Here is an 18,829-nt window from a genome sequence, read left to right on the forward strand (position 1 = left end):
CCCTAAATCTGGGTGTGACAGAAGTGGTATTAGAGGAATGTTGACTGTAGGACGTAACCTAGATAGAGCTGGACAACCCTTACCTACTTACTGAAAGTTGCCTAGAGGGGGTGAATAGGCAAATCTGAAAATTTATAAACTTAAAGCACAACTACAAGCCGGGGTTACTGTTAGAAGTAAATCCGAGTTCGAAAGAGAGGGCGAAAACAAATCAACCAAAGAAATAAAGCAGATGACACGGTGATTTGTTTTTGAGAGCACCTAGAGGGGGGTGAATAGGTGATCCTGTAAAACTTAAAACTTATAGCCACAAAAACTTGTTTAGGCGTTAGCACAGTAATTTGCCAAGTGGCTAGAGAAGGATCTCAACACAACACAATAACCAAGAGATATCAATCACAGAGATGGCACGGTGGTTATCCCGTGGTTCGGCCAAGACCAACGCTTGCCTACTCCACGTTGTGGCTGTTAGAAATATGCCCTAAAGATAATCATAGAGATGAGCATATTTCTTTGTATCCATGATATATATATTGCTTAATTGAATATCCATGGAAGGCACCTTGTATTGATTAGCAATTATGTGAATTGTTTGTGAGATTCTTTACTTATATGGTTATTCTAAATGATGTCCCTAGTCAGAGTCGATGACTAGCACATGTATTAGTTGATGACTACATTTCACAAGTCATGAACATGGAGATGTTAAATTAATAATGTGGGCGCATGTATGACATGAGGCTCGACCGACCCAACGTGAGATATTGTAATATAGTTCTCTTCTTGCAACATGAATACTGTATCCTTAGACCTGAGATTGTCGCATGTTCTCAAGATGTGAATTGACTTACTTAGGGACTATCAAACGCTATCCCATAACTGGGTAGTTATAAAGGTAGTTTTGGGTTTGTCAGGAAGCATGCTATGAGGCATGGTCAGTCAAGATGGAATTTGTCCCTCTCTTTGTGAGAGAGATATCTCTGGGCCCCTCGAGTGATTGGATCAAGAAATGCATGGTCGTGCTAGGGTTAAGAGTTAACCATTGAAAGGATTCCAATTCACAGTATCGAGAAAGAGAGGTCAGCTTAGAGCCAGACCAAATATCGTGAGACAAAGGGAACAACATGTACTTAATGTCGCAATGGTTCGTCTGATATGATCTTTATGTACACATAGGAGTTGACATGTCTTGCTAGAGGCCGCTGTCAATTATTGGGCCAAGTAAGAGTACTCGGGCTATGTCTATTTGTACGTGAACCTATAGGGTCACACACTTAAGGGGAAGGAAGCCTAATTCAGATTAGATCCGAAATTAGACTGGGCTTTAGGGTTAATGATGGGCCTCGGCGTCAGAAGCCCACCATAACGCCTATATAATGAGGAGCGGGGGCGCGGTTAAGAGATAACCTAATTCGCCACCTGCAAATCAGCAGCCGCCGCTCGCCTCTCGCCCTCGCCAAGCCGCCGTCGCGAACCTAGCAGTTCGGTACGCGGCGCTTCCTCCCTGTACGTGTGGATACCTCGGAGGTGCTGCATCTGGAGCACTTGGACGAACCGTGCGAGGACGTGAAGGACGCCGGCGACTGCACGGCACTGCTCGACGCGTTCGTCTACATCGAGACGTCTTCCGCTGCTCTGCGCGTCTAGTGGTAATTCCATGACCTATAACCGCAGTAGTTCTTGGTATTATGGGGATGAAAATTTTGTTTTGCGCTAGCGTAGCCTCCCCGTAATCCTACAGTGGCGTCCCAACGGACGAGGGTTGCAATCAACCCCTCTCAAGCGGTCCAAAGACCAACTTGAATACCACGATGTTGCTTTGCTTTTCTTAATCCCGTTTGCGAGGAATCTCCACAGCTTGGAGCCTCTCGCCCTTACAAAAGATGTTCACAAAGAATCACGGAGCAAAGGAGGGATTAGCAACTCACACACGACACAAAGATCACAGCGAATACGCACACACAAAACCCAGACTTGAGCTCAAGAGACTAGCACACTAGAACGGAGCTCAAATCACTAGAATGTCGAATAAGTGCGCAAGAATGAAGTGTGAGTGATCAACAATGCTCAAAGGATGCTTGGTGTACTTCTCCATGCGCCTAGGGGTCCCTTTTATAGCCCCAAGGCAGCTAGGAGCCGTTGAGAGCAATCAGGGAAGGCAATTCTTGCCTTTTGTCGTCTGGCGCACCGGACACTGTCCGGTGCCAGATTTCTTTCCTTAAATGGCGAAGCCGACCGTTGGCAGACCTGGAGCCGTTGGCGCACCGGACATGTCCGGTGCACACCTGACAGTCTGGTGCCTTCTTCTAGCCGTTGGCTCGGCCACGTGTCCCGCGCAGATTGCGCGGCCGACCGTTGGCCCGGCCGACCGTTGGCTCACCGGACATGTCTGGTGCACACCGGACAGTCCGGTGAATTATAGCCGTACGTCGCCGGTGAATTCCCGAGAGCGGCCAGTTCGCTCAAACCAGCCTGACGCACCGGACACTGTCCGGTGCGCCACCGGACACTGTCCGGTGCTCCCAGACTCAGCAGATTCTTGGCTGCTCGAGCCAAGACATTTCCAATTGGATTTTTCCTGTTTCCAACACTTAAACACAATACATTAGTCCATAAAACAATGTACTAAGTCTGAGAAACATACCTTTATTCTTGATTTGTACTTTGTCCACCTTTTTACACTTGGTACTTGTGTTGGACACTAAATCACCAAAATACTTAGAAATGGCCCAAGGGCACATTTCCCTTTCAATCTCCCCCTTTTTGGTGATTTATGCCAACACAACATAAAGCAAGTAGAACAGGTACAAAATCAATTCAAATTTGAACTCAAAATTGTTTTGATTCAATTTGACGTATATGGATCACTCTATGCCACCACTTGGTTTGTTCTTGCAAATTAAACTCAAATTCCTATCTCTAAGTCAAATCCACTTGTAGAGACATAAAGAGAGGTATTCCAAAGAAATTTGATCAAGGATTTCAAAAACTCCCCCTTTTACCCGTAATCAACACTTTTCCCCACAAGAGACCAACTTTTGACATAAGAGACAATAAAAGAGTTTTGACAAACCAAAAATAAGAGTTTTGACAAACCAAAAACTCTAATCTACTAATTTCAAAATTTCTCAAGTGGTAGCTGATCCATCTATTGCTTTGGCCTTTATTTTCTCCCCCTTTGGCATCAAGCACCAAAACGGGATCAATCTTGGCCCTTTAACCCCATTGCCTCACCAAAATCATCAAAAGAGAACACAAAGGCAATAAGAGTATGAACTTGGAGAAGTTACTCTTTTCATCGGAGTGCAGTGGAAGTCTTGCATGGTCCAAGTCCACCTTTTCCCTTTCAATTCTCCTTGGAGACTAAAACAACTAAACTCAAGTACATGGTTAGTCTCAAAGGGTCAAGTTGTAGCACAGCTCCCCCTAAATATGTGCATCACTTGCAAATAGGACTTGTGAGGTCCAGGGAGTGTTTGTACAACTTGAGCACTACAATAAGCAACAAAATGCAGAATGAACATGATCAAAGGCATAAACACATATATGCTACAATTCAATCCAAGTTCCGCGAATCTAAGATATTTAGTTCACTACGCAGCCTGCAAAAGGTCTTCTCATCTAGAGGCTTGGTAAAGATATCGGCTAGCTGGTTCTCGGTGCTAACATGAAACACTTCGATATCCCCCTTTTGCTGGTGGTCTCTCAAAAAGTGATGCCGGATGTCAATGTGCTTTGTGCGGCTGTGCTCAACAGGATTTTCCGCTATTCGGATAGCACTCTCATTATCACATAGGAGTGGGACTTTGCTCAGATTGTAGCCAAAGTCTCGGAGGGTTTGCCTCATCCAAAGTAGTTGCGCGCAACACTGTCCTGCGGCAACGTACTCGACCTCAGCGGTGGATAGGGCAACGGAAGTTTGTTTCTTAGAGTTCCATGACACCAGGGACCTTCCTAAGAATTGGCACGTCCCCGATGTACTCTTCCTATCGACCTTACATCCAGCATAGTCGGAATCTGAGTACCCAATCAAGTCAAAGTTAGACCCCTTTGGATACCAGATCCCGAAGCAAGGCGTAGCGACTAAATATCTAAGAATTCGCTTCACAGCCACTAAGTGACACTCCTTAGGATCGGATTGAAATCTAGCACACATGCATACGCTAAGCATAATATCCGGTCTACTAGCACATAAATAAAGCAAGGAACCTATCATGGACCGGTATGCTTTTTGATCAACGGACTTACCACCTTTGTTGAGGTCGGTGTGTCCGTCAGTTCCCATCGGCGTTTTTGCGGGCTTGGCATCCTTCATCCCAAACCGCTTTAGCAAGTCTTGCGTGTACTTCGTTTGGGAGATGACCGGCCAGCGGGACCGCCGTGGCTATCTGCTGAAGTGGCGAACGTATAGAAACGTGTTTGTCTAATCTGTTTTTGCAGGACATCTTGTGATCGGTATGGCTATTGTGTATATAATGCATGTAAATAAATTATTCATGACCTGCGTGTCGTGACCAGGGCAATACGGCTGGAGCCACATGTATTGTCCAAATTTAATGTAATGACCTGCGTGTCAACATGTGATGATCCAAAGCGTATATGTAATTTGTTTACCAGCATACGTTAGATAGGTCTTGAAGGACTCATCACCTGGAGGATGGCATACCTATATCATGGAGATGGAGATCATCGTGATGGACAGATTATTGGAGATGGGGATCACCATGTGACAGCAAGCCATACCGAATCACAACTGTTGTGTGAATGCCATTCTTATTGTTCTACTTGTTTATATTGCATATATGTCCTTGCGTGCGATGTTATAAGTAGGACGATCCCTCATAAATGTTTAAGCTTTAATGCCTCTCCAAACCTTGCACTATCATAAGTCTTGTACAATTGGTGGTGGGTCTATGAAATTAGGGTGCCACCAGTTTTCCTTGACTAGATAGGTTTGTATCGGATACGAACTGCAGAAAGGGTTGGTTAACTTAAACAAAGTCAGCTTAATGGTTAAGGACTTTGAGGCATAAGGTTGGGAGCCGAGACATAGAGATGTCACCCAACAACAGGAGTCATATATATGATATGATTAGCAAGGAGTTGCTTACCGATCTACCTTGTCTTCTAGCGGTGATGCTAAAGCTCACTAGTAGACTTGTTAGTTGTGGGTTCTGAATCACTAAGTATCAATCGAGGGATATTGATTTTAGTGGGAGTAGACTATTAAATGTTTAATATGATTTACTCTGCCATGGATATTTTTGTCTTAGTATTTTGCATTATTTTGTTGTAGATAAATGGCACCTAGCACACCAACATTTACTTTGCGATCAATTCTTGAAAAGGATAAGTTAAATGGAACAAACTATACGGATTGGATCCGTAACCTGAGAATTGTTCTCAGGGCTGAAAAAAAAGGAAGACGTTCTAGACACCCCACTACTAGAGGATCCTGGTGAAAATGCAACTGCTGCAGCTAAAACCGCTTACAAGAAAGCAATGGATACTAATCTTGAAGTGAGTTGCCTAATGCTTGCTTGCATGGAGCCTGAGCTGCAGATGCAGTTTGAGACAAACCATGAGGTGCACGATATGATCGTGGCGCTCAAGGATATGTTCCAGACTCAGGTTAGGACAGAAAGGTTCAATGTGTCCAAAGCCTTTCTGGAATGCAAGCTAGCAGAAGGCGCAGCAGTTGGGCCACACGTAATCAAAATGGTTGGTTACAGTCAGAGGTTGGAGAAGCTAGGCTTCCCAATAAGCCAAGAGTTGGCCACTGACTTCATTTTGGCATCTCTTCCGCCCAGCTATGGAAACTTCATCACGAACTACCATATGCATGGGGCAGAGAGGGGCCTCAATGAACTATGTGGCATGCTGAAAACAGCAGAGGGGGACATAAAGAAAAGCGCTGGCAGCAGCGGCCATGTGATGGCGGTCCAAAACAAACCCAACTTTAAGAAGAAGGGTAAATCTCAAAAGAAGAAGGGCAAGGCAAAGGATACAGTATCCAAGCCAAATCAAAAGCCCAAGGCTGGACCAGCTGCAGATGCAGAGTGCTTTTATTGCAAAGAACTTGGTCACTGGAAAAGGAATTGCAAGCAGTACTTGGCCTCTATTAAGGATCGCGGCGGTAAGGGTACAGCCGCAGCAGGTACACTTGCTATTCACATTACAGAAATTTTTCTTGCTGATTCTTATATTAATTCTTGGGTATTTGATACCGGATCGGTTGCCCATATTTGCAATTCGATGCAGGGAATGATAAGAAGTAGAAGCGTGAAAAGAGGAGAAGTTGATTTCCGGGTAGGCAATAATGCAAGAGTTGCTGCGTTGACCGTCGGGACGATGCAACTCCACCTCCCATCAGGATTTATTTTGGAGTTAAATAATTGTTATCTAGTTCCTAGTATGAGTCGAAACATTATGTCTCCTTCATGTTTGATGAAGGATGGTTATTCATTTGCGAGTGAAAACAATGGTTGTGTGATCTCTAAGAATGGCATGTTTGTGGCTTTTGCATCCATTATGAATGGGTTATTCATTTTAAATCTTGATGGTGCACCTATCTGTAATATTAGTGATAAAAGGCCTCAGCCTAATGATTTAAGTCCTACCTACATGTGGCACTGTCGTTTGGGTCATATAAGTGAGAATCGCATGAAGAAGCTTCATTCTGATGGGCTTTTAACTTCGTTTGATTTTGAATCATACGAGACATGTGAAGCTTGCTTACTTGGTAAGATGACCAAGGCGCCCTTCACGGGTTTACCGGAGAGGACGTTAGATTTATTGGAACTCATACATACTGATGTGTGCGGACCAATGAGTACGACAGCTAGGGGAGGATTCCAATACTTCATAACCTTCACTGATGATTTTAGTAGATATGGGTATGTCTACTTAATGAAACACAAGTCTGAATCCTTAGAAAAGTTCAAAGAGTTTCAGAATGAAGTAGAAAATCAGCATGGCAAGAAAATTAAAGCACTGCGATCAGATCGTGGTGGTGAATATTTGAGTCATGAGTTTAGCAATCATCTAAAGAGTTGTGGAATTGTTCCACAGCTTACGCCGCCTGGAACGCCTCAGAGGAATGGCGTGTCTAAGCGACGTAATCGGACTTTATTGGATATGGTTCGATCAATGATGAGCCAGTCGGACCTACCTTTGTCGTTTTGGGGATACGCTCTAGAAACAGCAGCTTTCACACTAAATAGGGTACCGTCTAAGTCCGTAGTTAAGACACCATATGAGATGTGGACTGGGAAGACTCCCAGCTTGTCTTTTCTGAAGATTTGGGGTTGTGAGGTTTACGTCAAGCGACTACAGTCAGATAAACTCACTCCAAAATCGGACAAGTGCATGTTCGTGGGATATCCAAAGGAAACTTTAGGATATTACTTTTACCACCGGTCAGAGGGCAAAGTGTTTGTCGCCCGGAACGGTGTGTTCTTAGAGAAAGAGTTTCTCAAAAGAGAGAAAAGTAAACAAAAGGTGTATCTTGAAGAAGTTCAGGATGAGCCAGTGGGACAAGATTCAACAAGTGATGCTAATGTAGCAGAACAAGTTGAGACGTCTATGGCAAGAGAATCACCACCACAACCACGAAGGTCAGCAAGGCTTCGCGAGGCACGAGGAGAAGTGCTATTGTTGGGCAATGGGGAAGTGTTGTTGTTAGACAACGACGAACCTGCAACATATTCAGAAGCGATGATGGACCCAGATTCTGAGAAATGGCATGTCGCCATGAGATCCGAGATAGATTCCATGGGAGAAAATTAAGTTTGGAACTTGGTTGACCCGCCTGATGGTGTTAGACCTATAGAATGCAAATGGATCTATAAGAAGAAGAAAGACATGGATGGAAATGTTCACATCTATAAGGCTCGACTTGTTGCAAAGGGTTTTTGACAAGTTCAAGGAGTTGACTATGACGAGACATTCTCGCCAGTAGCAATGCTTAAATCTATTCGGATCATTCTAGCTATTGCCGCATATTTCGATTATGAGATTTGGCAGATAGATGTCAAAACAGCTTTCCTTAATGGAAACCTAGATGAGGACGTGTATATGATACAGCCCGAGGGTTTTGTCGATCCGATCAATGCTGGAAAGATATGCAAACTTCAGAAATCCATTTATGGGTTGAAGCAAGCATCTCGGAGTTGGAACATTCGTTTTGATGAAGTGATCAAAGGGCTTGGTTTTCATCAGAATGAAGAAGAAGCTTGTGTTTACAAGAAGGAAAGTGGGAGCGCTGTTGTATTTCTAATCTTGTATGTGGATGACATATTATTGATTGGGAATGACATTCCTATGCTGGAGTCCGTCAAGGCTTCACTGAAAAAGAGTTTTTCTATGAAGGACTTAGGGGAAGCAACATATATTTTGGGCATAAGGATCTATAGAGATAGGTCGAAGAGGCTTATAGGATTAAGTCAAGATACGTAATTGACAAGGTTTTGAAACGGTTCAACATGGAACAGTCCAAGAAAGGGTTCATACCTATGTCACATGGTAAACACCTTAGCCAGATGCAATGTCCTGCAACGGCTAATGAGCGGGAGCGCATGAGTAAGGTACCATACGCCTCAGCAATTGGTTCAATCATGTATGCCATGATAAGTACACGCCCAGATGTTTCATACGCTATAAGTGCTACGAGTAGATACCAGGCTGATCCAGGTGAGGATCACTGGACAGCGGTAAAAGGCATTCTTAAGTACTTAAGAAGGACTAAAGATATGTTCCTGGTATATGGGGGTAAGGAGGAGCTCGTTGTAACTGGTTACACCGATGCTAGCTTCCAAACTGACCCAGACGAGTTAAAATCGCAATCAGGTTTTGTGTTCACAATAAATGGTGGTGCTGTTAGTTGGAAGAGTTCCAAACAGGAGACTGTGACTGATTCTACAACAGAAGCCGAGTACATTGCAGCTTCTGAATCTGCGAAGGAAGGTGTTTGGATAAGAAAGTTCCTCATCGAGCTTGGTGTGTTTCCTAATGCATCTAGCCCATTGAACCTCTACTGTGACAACAATGGGGCTATTGCGCAAGCTAAGGAGCCAAGGAACCACCAGAAAAACAAACACGTACTGCGGAAGTTTCACCTCATACGGGAATTCATTAGGCGGGGTGAGATAAAGATATGCAAAATACATACGGATTTGAATGTTGCTGATCCTTTGACAAAACCTCTTCCACAACCTAAGCATGAGGCACACGTGAGATCTATGGGTATTAGATATCTTCTAGATTAACTCTAGTGCAAGTGGGAGACTGTTCGAAATATGCCCTAGAGATAATCATAGAGATGAGCATATTTCTTTGTATCCATGATATATATATTGCTTAATTGAATATCCATGGAAGGCACCTTGTATTGATTAGCAATTATGTGAATTGTTTGTGAGATTCTTTACTTATATGGTTATTCTAAATGATGTCCCTAGTCAGAGTCGATGACTAGCACATGTATTAGTTGATGACTACATTTCACAAGTCATGAACATGGAGATGTTAAATTAATAATGTGGGCGCATGTATGACATGAGGCTGGACCGACCCAACGTGAGATATTGTAATATAGTTCTCTTCTTGCAACATGAATACTGTATCCTTAGACCTGAGATTGTCGCATGTTCTCAAGATGTGAATTGACTTACTTAGGGACTATCAAACGCTATCCCGTAACTGGGTAGTTATAAAGGTAGTTTTGGGTTTGTCAGGAAGCATGCTATGAGGCATGGTCAGTCAAGATGGAATTTGTCCCTCTCTTTGTGAGAGATATATCTCTGGGCCCCTCGAGTGATTGGATCAAGAAATGCATGGTCGTGCTAGGGTTAAGAGTTAACCATTGAAAGGATTCCAATTCACAGTATCGAGAAAGAGAGGTCAGCTTACAGCCAGACCAAATATCGTGAGACAAAGGGAACAGCATGTACTTAATGTCGCAATGGTTCGTCTGATATGATCTTTATGTACACATAGGAGTTGACATGTCTTGCTAGAGGCCGCTGTCAATTATTGGGCCAAGTAAGAGTACTCGGGCTATGTCTATTTGTACGTGAACCTATAGGGTCACACACTTAAGGGGAAGGAAGCCTAATTCAGATTAGATCCGAAATTAGACTGGGCTTTAGGGTTAATGATGGGCCTCGGCGTCAGAAGCCCACCATAACGCCTATATAATGAGGAGCGGGGGCGCGGTTAAGAGATAACCTAATTCGCCACCTGCAAATCAGCAACCGCCGCTCGCCTCTCGCCCTCGCCAAGCCGCCGTCGCGAACCTAGCAGTTCGGTACGCGGCGCTTCCTCCCTGTACGTGTGGATACCTCGGAGGTGCTGCATCTGGAGCACTTGGACGAACCGTGCGAGGACGTGAAGGACGCCGGCGACTGCACGGCACTGCTCGACGCGTTCGTCTACATCGAGACGTCTTCCGCTGCTCTGCGTGTCTAGTGGTAATTCCATGACCTATAACCGCAGTAGTTCTTGGTATTATGGGGATGAAAATTTTGTTTTGCGCTAGCGTAGCCTCCCCGTAATCCTACAGTGGCGTCCCAACGGACGAGGGTTGCAATCAACCCCTCTCAAGCGGTCCAAAGACCAACTTGAATACCACGATGTTGCTTTGCTTTTCTTAATCCCGTTTGCGAGGAATCTCCACAGCTTGGAGCCTCTCGCCCTTACAAAAGATGTTCACAAAGAATCACGGAGCAAAGGAGGGATTAGCAACTCACACACGACACAAAGATCACAGCGAATACGCACACACAAAACCCAGACTTGAGCTCAAGAGACTAGCACACTAGAACGGAGCTCAAATCACTAGAATGTCGAATAAGTGCGCAAGAATGAAGTGTGAGTGATCAACAATGCTCAAAGGATGCTTGGTGTACTTCTCCATGCGCCTAGGGGTCCCTTTTATAGCCCCAAGGCAGCTAGGAGCCGTTGAGAGCAATCAGGGAAGGCAATTCTTGCCTTCTGTCGTCTGGCGCACCGGACAGTCCGGTGCACACCGGACACTGTCCGGTGCCAGATTTCTTTCCTTAAATGGCGAAGCCGACCGTTGGCAGACCTGGAGCCGTTGGCGCACCGGACATGTCCGGTGCACACCGGACAGTCCGGTGCCTTCTTCTAGCCGTTGGCTCGGCCACGTGTCCCGCGCAGATTGCGCGGCCGACCGTTGGCCCGGCCGACCGTTGGCTCACCGGACATGTCCGGTGCACACCGGACAGTCCGGTGAATTATAGCCGTACGTCGCCGGTGAATTCCCGAGAGCGGCCAGTTCGCTCGAACCAGCCTGACGCACCGGACACTGTCCGGTGCTCCCAGACTCAGCAGATTCTTGGCTGCTCGAGCCAAGACATTTCCAATTGGATTTTTCCTGTTTCCAGCACTTAGACAGAATACATTAGTCCATAAAACAATGTACTAAGTCTGAGAAACATACCTTTATTCTTGATTTGTACTTTGTCCACCTTTTTACACTTGGTACTTGTGTTGGACACTAAATCACCAAAATACTTAGAAATGGCCCAAGGGCACATTTCCCTTTCAATCTCCCCCTTTTTGGTGATTTATGCCAACACAACATAAAGCAAGTAGAACAGGTACAAAATCAATTCAAATTTGAACTCAAAATTGTTTTGATTCAATTTGACGTATATGGATCACTCTATGCCACCACTTGGTTTGTTCTTGCAAATTAAACTCAAATTCCTATCTCTAAGTCAAATCCACTTGTAGAGACATAAAGAGAGGTATTCCAAAGAAATTTGATCAAGGATTTAAAAAACTCCCCCTTTTACCCGTAATCAACACTTTTCCCCACAAGAGACCAACTTTTGACATAAGAGACAATAAAAGAGTTTTGACAAACCAAAAATAAGAGTTTTGACAAACCAAAAACTCTAATCTACTAATTTCAAAATTTCTCAAGTGGTAGCTGATCTATCTATTGCTTTGGCCTTTATTTTCTCCCCCTTTGGCATCAAGCACCAAAACGGGATCAATCTTGGCCCTTTAACCCCATTGCCTCACCAAAATCATCAAAAGAGAACACAAAGGCAATAAGAGTATGAACTTGGAGAAGTTACTCTTTTCATCGGAGTGCAGTGGAAGTCTTGCATGGTCCAAGTCCACCTTTTCCCTTTCAATTCTCCTTGGAGACTAAAACAACTAAACTCAAGTACATGGTTAGTCTCAAAGGGTCAAGTTGTAGCACAGCTCCCCCTAAATATGTGCATCACTTGCAAATAGGACTTGTGAGGTCCAGGGAGTGTTTGTACAACTTGAGCACTACAATAAGCAACAAAATGCAGAATGAACATGATCAAAGGCATAAACACATATATGCTACAATTCAATCCAAGTTCCGCGAATCTAAGATATTTAGTTCACTACGCAGCCTGCAAAAGGTCTTCTCATCTAGAGGCTTGGTAAAGATATCGGCTAGCTGGTTCTCGGTGCTAACATGAAACACTTCGATATCCCCCTTTTGCTGGTGGTCTCTCAAAAAGTGATGCCGGATGTCAATGTGCTTTGTGCGGCTGTGCTCAACAGGATTTTCCGCTATTCGGATAGCACTCTCATTATCACATAGGAGTGGGACTTTGCTCAGATTGTAGCCAAAGTCCCGGAGGGTTTGCCTCATCCAAAGTAGTTGCGCGCAACACTGTCCTGCGGCAACGTACTCGGCCTCAGCGGTGGATAGGGCAACGGAAGTTTGTTTCTTAGAGTTCCATGACACCAGGGACCTTCCTAAGAATTGGCACGTCCCCGATGTACTCTTCCTATCGACCTTATATCCAGCATAGTCGGAATCTGAGTACCCAATCAAGTCAAAGTTAGACCCCTTTGGATACCAGATCCCGAAGCAAGGCGTAGCGACTAAATATCTAAGAATTCGCTTCACAGCCACTAAGTGACACTCCTTAGGATCGGATTGAAATCTAGCACACATGCATACGCTAAGCATAATATCTGGTCTACTAGCACATAAATAAAGCAAGGAACCTATCATGGACCGGTATGCTTTTTGATCAACGGACTTACCACCTTTGTTGAGGTCGGTGTGTCCGTCAGTTCCCATCGGCGTTTTTGCGGGCTTGGCATCCTTCATCCCAAACCGCTTTAGCAAGTCTTGCGTGTACTTCGTTTGGGAGATGAAAGTGCCATCCTTAAGTTGCTTCACTTGGAATCCAAGGAAGTAGTTCAACTCGCCCATCATCGACATCTCGAATTTCTGCGTCATCACCCTGCTAAACTCTTCACAAGACTTTTGATTAGTAGAACCAAATATTATGTCATCGACATAAATTTGGCACACAAAAAGATCACCATCGCAAGTCTTAGTAAAAAGGGTTGGATCGGCTTTCTCAACCTTGAAAGCATTAGCAACTAAAAAGTCTCTAAGGCATTCATACCATGCTCTTGGGGCTTGCTTAAGTCCATAGAGCGCCTTAGAGAGCTTACACACGTGGTCGGGGAACCGTTCATCCTCGAAGCCAGGGGGTTGCTCTACATACACCTCCTCCTTGATCGGCCCGTTGAGGAAAGCGCTCTTCACATCCATTTGGTACAACCTGAAAGAATGGTGAGCGGCATATGCTAGCAAGATACGAATTGATTCTAGCCTAGCCACAGGAGCAAAAGTCTCCTCAAAGTCCAAACCTACGACTTGGGCATAACCTTTTGCCACAAGCCGAGCCTTGTTCCTTGTCACCATTCCGTGCTCATCCTGTTTGTTGCGGAACACCCACTTGGTTCCCACAACATTTTGCTTGGGGCGAGGTACCAGTGTCCAAACTTCATTGCGCTTGAAATTGTTGAGTTCCTCCTGCATGGCCAACACCCAGTCTGGATCTAGCAAGGCCTCTTCTACCCTGAAAGGCTCAATAGAAGAGACAAAAGAGTAATGCTCACAAAAATTAACTAATCTTGAACGAGTAGTTACTCCCTTGCTAATATCACCCAATATCTGGTCGACGGGATGATCCCTTTGGATCGTTGCTCGAACTTGGGTTGGAGGTGCCTGAGGTGCTTCTTCCTCTTCAACTTGAACATCCTGTGCTCCCCCTTGATCATGCGCCTCCACTTGAGGTACCTGTTCGTCATCTTTGGTTGGGGAATGCACCATAGTTGAGGAAGACGGTTGATCTTGCTCCAAATGTTCCTAAAGCCATACATCTCCAATCGCCATGGTGCGTATCGCGGCCGTTGGAACGTCTTCTTCATCTACATCATCAAGATCAACAACTTGCTCTCTTGGAGAGCCATTAGTCTCATCAAATACAATGTCGCTAGAGACTTCAACCAAACCCGATGATTTGTTGAAGACCCTATACGCCTTTGTATTTGAATCATAACCTAATAAAAACCCTTCTACAGCTTTGGGAGCAAATTTGGAATTCCTACCCTTCTTCACTAGAATGTAGCATTTACTCCCAAAAACACGAAAGTACGATACATTGGGTTTGTTACCAGTTAGCAGCTCGTATGAGGTCTTCTTGAGGAGGCGGTGAAGGTAGACCCTGTTGATGGCGTGGCAAGCCGTGTTCACGGCTTCCGACCAAAAGCACTCGGGGGTCTTGAACTCTCCAAGCATAGTCCTCGCCATATCTATGAGCGTCCTGTTCTTCCTCTCTACCACACCATTTTGCTGAGGTGTGTAGGGAGCGGAGAACTCGTGCTTGATCCCCTCCTCCTCAAGGAACTCCTCCACTTGAAGATTCTTGAATTCGGACCCGTTGTCGCTCCTTATCTTCTTCACCTTGAGCTCAAACTCATTTTGAGCTCTTCTTAGGAAGCGCTTGAGGGTCCCTTGGGTTTCAGACTTATCCTGCAAAAAGAACACCCAAGTGAAGCGGGAAAAGTTATCAACAATAACTAGACCATACTTACTTCCTCCTATGCTCAGATAGGCGACGGGTCCGAAGAGGTCCATATGCAGCAGCTCCAGAGGTCTTGACATGGTCATCACATTCTTGCTGTGATGTGCTCCTCCCACTTGTTTACCTGCTTGACAAGCTGCACAAGGTCTATCTTTTTCGAAATGAACATTGGTTAGACCTATCACGTGTTCTCCCTTTAGAAGCTTGTGGAGGTTCTTCATCCCCACATGTGCTAAGCGGCGATGCCACAACCAGCCCATGCAAGTCTTAGCCATTAAGCATGCATCTAGACCGGCCTCTTCTTTTGCAAAATCAACTAAGTAAAGTTTGTCGTCTAGTACACCCTTAAAAGCTAGTGAACCATCACATCTTCTAAAGACAGACACATCTACATTTGTAAATAAACAATTATATCCCATATTACATAATTGACTAACAGATAGTAAATTATATCCAAGACTCTCAACTAAAAACACATTAGAGATAGAATGCTCATTTGAGATTGCAATTTTACCTAACCCTTTTACCTTGCCTTGATTCCCATCACCGAATATTATTTAATCTTGGGAATCTTTGTTCTTGACGTAGGAGGTGAACATCTTCTTCTCCCCCGTCATATGGTTTGTGCATCCGCTGTCGATAATCCAGCTTGAACCCCCGGATGCATAAACCTGCAAGGCAAATTTAGGCTTGGGTCTTAGGTACCCAACTCATGTTGGGTCCTACAAGGTTAGTGCAAATATCCTTAGGGACCCAAATGCAAGTTTTGTCTCCCTTGCATTTTGCCCCTAACTTCCTAGCAACTATTTTCCTATCCTTTCTACAAATAGCAAAGGAAGCATTTAAAGCATGATAAATTGTAGAAGGTTCATTAACTTTCCTAGGAACATTAACAACATTTCTCCTAGGCATATTATGAACAACATTTCTCCTACCAACATTTCTATCATGCACATAAGAAGAACTAGAAGCAAACATGGCATGAGAATCAAAGGCATCATATGCATTATAACTCCTATAAGCATTTCTAGATTGTCTCCTATCGTGGTACATAAAGGCATGGTTCTTTTGCACACTACTAGCCATAGGGGCCTTCACTTTCTCCTTGGCGGAGATGGGAGCCTTATGGCTTGTCAAGTCCTTGGCTTCCCTCTTGTAGCCAAGTCCATCCTTAATTGAGGGGTGTCTACCAATCGTGTAGGCATCCCTTGCAAATTTTAGCTTGTCAAATTCATTCTTGCTAGTCTTAAGTTGGGCATTAAGACTAGCCAATTCCTCATTTAATTTGGAAACTGAAACTAAATGATCACTACAAGCATCAATGTCAAAATCTTTACACCTATTACAAGTTTCAACAATTTCTACACAAGAATTAGATTTACTAGCTACTTCTAGTTTAGCATTTAAATCATCATTAAAACTTTTTAAAGTAGCAATGGTTTCATGACAAGAAGATAATTCACTAGAGAGCATTTCATTCCTTTTAATTTCTAGAGCAAGAGATTTTTGTGCTTCTACAAATTTATCATGTTCTTCATACAACAAATCCTCTTGCTTTTCTAAAAGCATATTCTTATCATTCAAGGCATCAATCAATTCATTAATTTTGTCTACCTTGGTTCTATCTAGGCCCTTAAACAAACATGAATAATCTATTTCATCCTCATCACTAGATTCGTCCTCACTTGAAGAAGCATAATGTAACGCCCTGAATTTGGGGGTAGAATTTTTTCTTCTTTTCTCTCACCAAATTCGGGCGTTACTCTCTTTTCTCTTTCCCCGTTTGCTCCCTCTTCCCAATTTCAAACCAGCATAGTGACAAGTGTTCGTGTCATGTATAAACCAAAACCTAAGTGGCATGGGTGTTGCATCATGCCGAGCACATTTCTTTGTCTGATGTTGAGTGTTCGTCTCGTTCCGTTCCGGATTTCGGTTCGCGATTCAATTCCGTTTAGTGGTCGCGCACGTCGTGGGTTTTTGATCCGCGAAGTGGTTCGGCCCAGCCCAGCTCAGCCGGCCTGGCCCGCCCCGGCCTGCGCGCCCCTGGCGCCCAACCCCCCCCCCCCCCCCATGCGCCCCCACCTCTCCTCTCTCTCTCTCATTTGGATCTCCCGCGCAACAACTTCCCTCTCCCTCTCCCACCTCTCTCTCCCCGTGGTGCCCTAGGGTTTGGAGACGGCGATCACCGGATTTTGGACCCCGAGGTGAGCTCCCCTCCCCTCCCCTCCCCTTCTCTTCTCTCTCTCCCTCTCCCTCTCCCTTCTTCTCCCCACGCGCGCCCCCTTCTTCCCCTGCTCGCGCGCGCCCCATGCCCGCCCCTGCTCGCCGGCGGCGCGGCGCCCCTGCCCGGCCGCGGCGGCCCTCGTCCGCCCGTCCCCCGGCCGCGGCGGCCCTCCCCGCCCCTCCCGTCGCGCGCGCGGTGGCGCCCGCCCTCCCCCGGCCCGCGGCCGGCCTCGCCCGCCCCTCCCCGGACCCCGGCGGCCTCGCCCGCCCCCTCCCCGGCCCGCGGCGGCGCTCCCCCGCCCCTCCCCGGCCCCCGGCGACCTCGCCCGCCCCTCCCCGACCCGCGGCGGCCTCACCCGCCCCTCCCCGGCCCCCGGCGGCCTCCCCCTCCCCTCCCCCGACCCCGGCGACCTCGCCCGCCCCCCGCCCGTCCCCCGGCCCCACGGCGGCGATCCCGCCCGCCCCTGCTCGCCGGTTCGCGTCCCCGGCACGGCCCCGGCGCGGCCCCGGCCGACTCGGCCGCTCCTGGCCGGTTCAACCGCCCCTGGGCCGGTTCAACCGCCCTCCCCCCCCCCCCCCCGTTCGGCCGCCCGTTCCCGTCCCGGCCTCGCCCGACCGTGTCCCCGTTCGCCCGCGCTCGCGGTGATTATTCGTTAGTTAACGTGCTGCGTCGCGCGCTTCGCCGCGCGACGGTTTGTCTAATTTCAGATTCTATCTGTGTGTTGCGTCGTGCGCTTCGTCGCGCGACGATCCATTTTTGTCTCAGGTTGTTTAAGGTGTAACGCCGCGTGTGCATTCACGCGACGTTCCACTTTGGACTCAGTTTAGTCGACGTATGCCGTCGTGCGCTTCGTCGCGCGACGTTTAACGTCTCCTCATAACTAAGGCGAAGTGCCTCATTGCGTGCTCGGTCGCGCGACGAGTCGCTAGCTTTTAATTTGTTTTAGAGTGCTTTGTCGCGCGTCTCGCCGCGCGACCATTCTTTTTATTTATCTCCACCTGCTTATAATAATTAGACATGAAACATGACTTTACTTTACGCTGAACATAGTGTCTACATTAAATTTCCTTCCATTAAGCGAGTGGTTAATTTATAATCATGTAACGTGATCGTTTCTCGACTGTCTTTTCCTCTTTCTCTCTTAACCGTACTCGCGAGCCCGCGTGGAACGTCTGTTTACTTATTGCATTCTATTGTATGGTGTACTGTTCTTTTGTATTAAATATGTGGATGTATGTATGTTTGCGCTCGCATAGAGAACGATCCGGTTGAAGAGCCCGAGGAACTCGCAGGAGAAGCCCCTGAGCAGCAGTCGGTTGGTGGAGGCAAGTGTCCTTTGACCTATCTCTGTCCTATTCATTACTTAATTCACCCCCCGCATTACACCTTTATACCTAAGGATTGACTAGCTTTTGTTATCCATGTCCTTGTTTACCTATTTGGGTTGGATTATTATTGTTTAGCTTTATGCTATTGCTCAACTCTAATCAATGAACATGATGAGATTATCTATGATACGCTGTTTTCCCTTCTCTTATTATGATGTTGTACTCGTGGCTTTAAGGGGGCTCGAGCGGTTTCTCGAGTGCCTCTCCGTAAGGACCTGTTCTATGGATGACCGCCCGGGAAAACAGTGCAACCATGAGGGTGGAATGGGGTGCCCTTAGCTGAATAATTAGAGGAACCGGGGTGTAGTTCGCTT

Source organism: Zea mays, chromosome 3 (assembly GCF_902167145.1).
Source record: "Zea mays cultivar B73 chromosome 3, Zm-B73-REFERENCE-NAM-5.0, whole genome shotgun sequence".
Lineage (NCBI taxonomy): Eukaryota > Viridiplantae > Streptophyta > Magnoliopsida > Poales > Poaceae > Zea > Zea mays.